Source organism: Cucumis melo, chromosome 2 (genome assembly GCF_025177605.1).
Source record: "Cucumis melo cultivar AY chromosome 2, USDA_Cmelo_AY_1.0, whole genome shotgun sequence".
In the NCBI taxonomy this organism is placed as follows: domain Eukaryota; kingdom Viridiplantae; phylum Streptophyta; class Magnoliopsida; order Cucurbitales; family Cucurbitaceae; genus Cucumis; species Cucumis melo.
The window spans coordinates 14396262-14403991 of NC_066858.1; positions in this window are offsets into that span (position 1 = coordinate 14396262).

Genomic DNA, 7730 nt, shown 5'->3' on the forward strand with positions numbered 1-7730 from the left:
AAAACCAATCGACACATTTAATTATAAATCTCCATGGGCTTTGTTGCTGTTGTATTTACCTTTAACAGGGAACTTGCCAATGGAAGCTTGATTATATTTAGCAAGAATCAGCCTTTTCCCAAAGAGGTTGCTTTTCATTTACAAATTTTCAAATTCACTTTGTCAATAGAGCAAAATTTGCATTTTTGACTTTGTTTAGTCCCAGACCCCCATATCTTTAGGCAAAGTGATTTTTAACCATCTAATAAGATTTACATTATGGCCATTTAAAGAGCCTTTCCAAAAAAAGTCTCTTCAACTCTTTCCAATCATTTTGAAACACCCTTAGGAACTTTGAAGACTGGCATCTAGTATGTGGGGAGACTTTGCAGAGTAGAGTTGATAAGAGTGATTCTGCCCCTTTGAGATGTATGCGAATTTCCAGCTACTAAGTTTATTTTGAATTTTTTTTCAATAATATTGTCCTAGAATTTCAAAGAAGAAGGTTTTCCACCCAAGGGAACTCTAAGATAAGTGATTGGCAAAAATTCTTTCTTGATCCCCCAGCTTTCAACAACAAAGTCGACGCTATTTGAATCCACATTAATGAGGGATATGGTGGATTTGTTTAGATTGAAGTTCAGACCTAATGCAGATTCAAACAGATGAAGAATGTATTTCAGAGAGGATATGTAAGCATCTTTGTCTTCAATAAATATCAAGATGTCATCAGCAAAGAGTATGTGGGATAAATTGAAATTTGTTCCAATGTTAACCCCTTTTATTTTCCCTTTTCTTTTCGAATCAGTAATCAACATACTGAGATAGTCCATGGCTAATATGAAAATTGTGATTTTATTTAGATGAATATTGTTCTGTGTATTTACATCAAGGAAAAGAGGGTATAAATACAAGGTTGTATGGAATGAAAAAGGCAACAAATAATACAAGATAATACAAAATAAAATAAGATAATATCTTCAATTTTCTTAAGGACAAAATATACATTAATACCCTCCCTCAAACTCAAGGTGGTAGAGTAGCTGTCAGCCTGAGTTTGGTACGTATCTGATTGAAGCGAGTAGATGGTAAGGCTTTGGTGAAGATATCAGCTGGTTGCTCAGTGGTGGAGACAGGTTGCAGAAGAAGTGTGTGGCTCAGGAGATGATGACGGATGAAGTGACAATCATTTTCGATGTGCTTTGTACGCTCATGGAAAACATCATTGTGGGCAATTTGGATGGCACTACGATTGTCACAATGAAGGAGAGTAGGACCCTGCTGGGGAACACCCATATCAGCAAGAAGCCAACGAAGCCATAAAAGTTCGGCGGTAGCATCAGCAAGAGCATGATATTCTGATTCAGTACTAGAACGAGAGACAACACTTTGTTTCTTATTACGCCAAGAAATGAGAGAATCGCCTAAGTAGAAGCAGTAACCGGTTGTAGAACGCCGATCAGTGGGATCTCCAGCCCAATCTGCATCGGAATAGCCAGATAATACAAGAGAGGATTGAGAAGAAAACTGAAGTCCATGTCCCAAGGTTCCCTTGACATAGCGAAGGATACGAAGTACGGCAGTAAAGTGGATGGTTCGAGGAGCAGCCATAAATTGGCTAACAATGTGAACAGCATATGCAATGTCTGGGCGAGTCACTGTTAGATAGATGAGACTGCCAACGAGTTGCCGATACAGACTGACATTTTCAAGAGGAACACCATCATAAGGGGTTAAATGAACGTTGGGATTTAACGGCGTTGAAGTTGTGTTAGAGTCAGTAATTCCTGAGCGGGCTAAAAGATCATAGGCATATTTAGCTTGGGACAATAGATACCCGTCCGAGCGCCGAGAGACTTCAAGACCAAGAAAGTAGTTGAGAGACCCAAGGTCTTTCATTTCAAAATGTTGACCAAGGTAGTGTTGGAGATCGGATATGGCCTGTGGATCATTACCAGTGATAATCATGTCATCAACATAGAGAAGAAGAAGAACAATACCCTGGGGTGTGTAACGAGTAAAGAGTGCAGTATCATGAGGACTGGAAGTAAAGCCAAGTTGAGTGATGGTAGAGCTAAACGTGGCAAACCAAGCTCGTGGAGCCTGTTTGAGACTATATAGTGCGCGACGCAAGAGGCACACCTTGTGAGGAGGAGAAGAAGTACCAGGAGTTGGCTTCATATACACTTCTTCAGAAAGAGTCCCATTAAGGAAAGCATTTTTGACATCCATTTGAAGAAGAGGCCACTGCTTGGCAGCAGCAACACCTAGTAAACAACGTACAGACGTCATCCGAGCCACATGAGCAAATGTTTCTTCATAGTCAATACCATATTCTTGGGAATACCCTTTTGCTACAAGACGAGCCTTATAACGCTCAATAGTACCATCAGAGTGAGTCTTAATTTTGTAGATTAAAGTGGATGGTTCGAGGAGCAGCCATAAATTGGCTAACAATGTGAACAGCATATGCAATGTCTGGGCGAGTCACTGTTAGATAGATGAGACTGCCAACGAGTTGCCGATACAGACTGACATTTTCAAGAGGAACACCATCATAAGGGGTTAAATGAACGTTGGGATCTAACGGCGTTGAAGTTGTGTTAGAGTCAGTAATTCCTGAGCGGGCTAAAAGATCATAGGCATATTTAGCTTGGGACAATAGATACCCGTCCGAGCGCCGAGAGACTTCAAGACCAAGAAAGTAGTTGAGAGACCCAAGGTCTTTCATTTCAAAATGTTGACCAAGGTAGTGTTGGAGATCGGATATGGCCTGTGGATCATTACCAGTGATAATCATGTCATCAACATAGAGAAGAAGAAGAACAATACCCTGGGGTGTGTAACGAGTAAAGAGTGCAGTATCATGAGGACTGGAAGTAAAGCCAAGTTGAGTGATGGTAGAGCTAAACGTGGCAAACCAAGCTCGTGGAGCCTGTTTGAGACTATATAGTGCGCGACGCAAGAGGCACACCTTGTGAGGAGGAGAAGAAGTACCAGGAGTTGGCTTCATATACACTTCTTCAGAAAGAGTCCCATTAAGGAAAGCATTTTTGACATCCATTTGAAGAAGAGGCCACTGCTTGGCAGCAGCAACACCTAGTAAACAACGTACAGACGTCATTCGAGCCACATGAGCAAATGTTTCTTCATAGTCAATACCATATTCTTGGGAATACCCTTTTGCTACAAGACGAGCCTTATAACGCTCAATAGTACCATCAGAGTGAGTCTTAATTTTGTAGATCCACTTGCAGCCAATGGGTCTTTTACCAGGAGGTAAGTCAACATAGTCCCAAGTGTGCGTCTTTTCAAGAGCCTGTAATTCATCATTCATCGCTTTCTGCCATAAAGGGTCAGTACTAGCCTCTTGATAAGAGGTAGGTTCAATAAGAGAAACAATAGTAAAGAAACAGTGATAATCTTGGAGATGAATAGGAGGTTCCCTTACCCGAGTAGAACGACGAGGAGGGATGTCTGGAGGAGGGTCAGGATTTCCATCAGAGATGGACGACTGGTCCGAGGTTGCAGAAGTAGATGCAGATTGAGCAAGCTCATTATCAGGAGTGGACTCAGAGAGAGGAAAAAGATCAATAGATGTGTCAGTGAAGAAAGATTAAGGACTAGAGAAGGAGGCGTGGAAGGAGGATAAACGAGAGAACATAGTGTGCTCCCAAAATGTGACATGGCGGGATATACGAAGTCTGTTGGAAAGGGGATCCCAACAACGAAAACCTTTATGTTCTGTGCCATAGCCAAGAAAACAGCAGAGGCGGGCACGAGGTTCAAGTTTAGTGTGTTCATGAGGATGCAGGAAAACAAAACAAGAACAACCAAAGACTTTAAGGTTGGAATAGTTAGGAGGAGTACCATATAGTCTTTAGAATGGAGAGATGTTTTGAAGGACGGAGGAAGGAAGATGATTAATAGTATAGACGGATGTAAGAACTGCTTCACCCCAAAATTTCTCAGGACATGAGGCAGAAAGAAGAAAGGGCACGAACTGAGTCAAGAATGTGGCGATGTTTGCGTTCAGCACGTCCATTTTGTTGGGAAGTGTGAGGGCAGGAGCGCTGAACAAGAGTGCCCTGTTGGGAGAGAAAAGATAGAAGAGTGGAGTCTTTATACTCCAAGGCATTGTCAGTGCGAAGGGTTTTGATGGGACAAGAGAATTGGGTACGAATCATATTAGCAAACTCAATATAAGTGCGAGATAATTCAGAGCGGTGTTTGAGAAAGTAAATCCATGTAAATCGAGAGAAATCATCAATGAATAACACATAATAACGATAACCATGGACAATGGAGGTAGGGGCAGGCCCCCAGATGTCAGAATAGATTAAATCAAAAGGTTTATCACAAATAGAAGTGGATTTAGAAAATGACAAAGCAGGTTGCTTAGCAAGTTTGCAATTTAAACAATTAAAAGGGACAAATTTGGTAATACTATTTAAATTGTTAATGGAGATTAAATGACGCAATTTTTCTGGAGAAGCATGACTAAGACGAAGATGCCACTGATATGTATCAGAGTCAATGACAGGGGCAAAGATGGATGGAGGAGGAACCTGAAGTGATAGAAGCTCAAACAATCTGCCCACTTTGCGACCCGTCCCAATCGTCTGTCCTGTCTGTGGATCCTGAACATGACAACCATTGGAAGAAAAAGAGACAGTTAAGCCAAGGTCGCATAATTGACCAACAGATACTAGATTAAAGGTTAAGTTTGGGACACAGTAAGTATGAGGAAGATTCAAACTAGGGGTATTGATGGTGCCCATGTGAGTGATATTCATACAATTGCTGTCAGCAGCATAAATGGGAGGTAAAGATTTAGTAGGACTAGGAGTGTTCATAAGAGAGTAATTAGATTTCATATGATTGCAATAGCCAGAGTCAAGAAGCCATCGATTACCTGGTGAGACGGCAAGTGTAGAGGAAGGTGATGAAATCAACTGATTTAGTAAACTTTGAAGATCACTTATCTGAAACTGGGGGGTGGTGGATTTATCCGGAGCAACAGTAGCAGCAGAGGAGTTACTGGGTTTAGTAAAGTTCTTTGCTCTTGTAGAATAGTTGTGAGGTCGATGTGGTTTTATGGGACAATTATTCAGGATGTGACCTGGCTTATGGCAGTACCTGCATTCTATTTTAGGACAATTAATAAATTTATGACCAGTGAGCTTACAATTTTTACAAAATGTGCTTGATGCTCCAGGTGGTGAATAAGTGCTGGCAAGAACAGCATCAGAATGTTTAGAGAGATTGATGCCAAGACGTCTTTCTTCAAATAATATTTCTTGGATAGCGGCATCTAATGTGGGCAGGGGGCTGCGGTGTAATAAGGCAGCTCTAACAGATTCATATTCTGGACGTAGTCCCATAAGGACTTTAATAAGACGAAGATGATCTTTACTGATTGTAGCTTGATCAAGTTGAGTCCATATAGGTTGAAGCACAGCTAAATACTCATTAACCGATTGACCAGCTTCTTGATTAAGATTAACAAGGCTATTGTGCAACTGATAGTAATGCGCTAATCCGACGGACTTGAATCGCGTGGACAAAAAATTCCATAACTCCTTAGCGTTTTCAAAAGCATCAAATTGTGTGTGGATAGCAGGGATTGACGTGTTACTAAGCCAGGTAATAATTTGATGATTTTTGTTGTCCCATTCTTCAAGGCGTTCTATAAATTTGCTATCATCTTCCTTGTCCTGTTTGGTTGGTTTGGTAATATCTCCCGTGACAATGCGCCATAATTTTCGTCCAATTAAGAAGCTTTTCATTTGATTGGCCCATGTAATATAATTAGAGCCATCAAGAATTGTGCTAATTAGACGAGCAATTTCACTTTTCTCCATCTACTCACAAGAGAAAAAAAAACAAGTCAGAAAAAATAATTAAATAAAGATAGGGCAATTTTCGGGTCGGGTTTCACGAAGATGGAGCGGTTTTTTTTTTTTTTTAAGGATCCGGGTCAGCAAGATAGTTTGGGTCGGGTTTCACGGAGATGGAGCGGATTTCAGGATCCAGGCCGTCAAGATGGTTTTCGGGTCGACTTCGGACCTGATGGAAAAGCGCGGGTCTGTGAAGGACGGCGTCAGATCTGATGGTTTCGGGTCGGGTCTGTGAGGAGACAGCGTCGGATCTGTGAGGAGGAGCAAATTTTTCAGGATCCGGGTCGGCGAGATGGTTTCAGGTCGTTTGAAGGAACGGCGTCGGATCTGATGGAGACGCACGCTCGGCTTTCGGATTCGGACGGCTGGAGACAGGTTTCACGGAGATTCGAGCGACGACGGAGGTCGGAGACTGGAGTGTGAAGCATCGACGGATGTGGTGGTAGGCTCGGGATCGACTGGGTTTTACGGAGGCCGGCTCGCACGCGCAAAAAGAAAACAGGCGCGGCTTCGGGTTCGCAGAGATCTGAAAGGCACAGAGTGGCGCGGCTTCAGATGGTTGTCGGCGGTGGCGAAAGCGGGCGTCGGATGGGTTGCGGCGACGGTGGTTTGAACAGTAACCTAGTTTAAAGAGGCTCTAATACCATGTGATTTTATTTAGATGAATATTGTTCTGTGTATTTACATCAAGGAAAAGAGGGTATAAGTATAAGGTTGTATGGAATGAAAAAGGCAACAAATAATACAAGCTAATACAAAATAAAATAAGATAATATCTTCAATTTTCTTAAGGACAAAATATACATTAATAAAAATAAAAGGAGAAATGGTTGACAAATACCCATACTATGATGAATTCTTCCACGTGGTTTTTCATTGATCAGAACATAATATTGAACACTCGAAATGCAAGCTTTGATCATCTTCCTCCCTTCGTAGGAATAGTTTTTTCAACAACATAAAATCAATGAACCACCAACTAATTTTATCAAAAGCTTTCTCAATGTCAAGCTTGATATCACATATTCTTTGATTTTTTTTTTTTTTTTTTTGCTCTCCAATAGTCAATGGCTTCGTTGGCAATAAGAATGACATCAGATATTTGTCTACCCTTAACGAAAGCCATCTGGAATTCAAATATAGTATCGGGCTAGGTGGTCTTACATCTTTCAGCAATCACCTTTGCAATCAGTTTATAAATAGCAGTGGTGAGACTAATTGGTCTGTAGTCCGCTGTTCTTTCACATTTTTTTTTCTTAGCAATCAAAGGAATATATGTTTCATTGACCACCTTATTAATGATTTTGTTTGAATGAAAATCCTTAAAAATATCCATGATATTAGTTTTCATCAAGTTCCAAGCTTTTTTCAAGAATTCCATGGTAAAACCATTAGAGCATGGGGCTTTGTTGTTATCAATGGATTTCAATGATTTCCAAACTTTCATATCATCAAAGGATCTGTCAAGCATATTTCTGCTAACCTTGGTAATCGAAGCCCAATCGATATTATCAACAAAGAGTTGTTCTTTTCTGGTGGCAGTGTATATATCTTTAAAATGTTGTACGATGGTATCTTCAATATCACTGTCTTTTGTACAAATTTGCCCAGAAATGTTAATCACATTTGAGATTATGCTCCTTCTTTGTCTGGCCAAGCAAATTTTATGGAAAAAAGAAGAATTTTCATCCCCTTCTAAGTTCCAAAATCTTTTACACTTTTGAGCCCAAATCTGAATTTCTAAAAAGGTAGCCTTTGACAGAGGTCTACCTCTACAGTTGTTCTTCTGTTACTATGTACATCAAAGATATTTCCTTCAACCTCTAATTTATCAATCAAGTCTATCTCTTT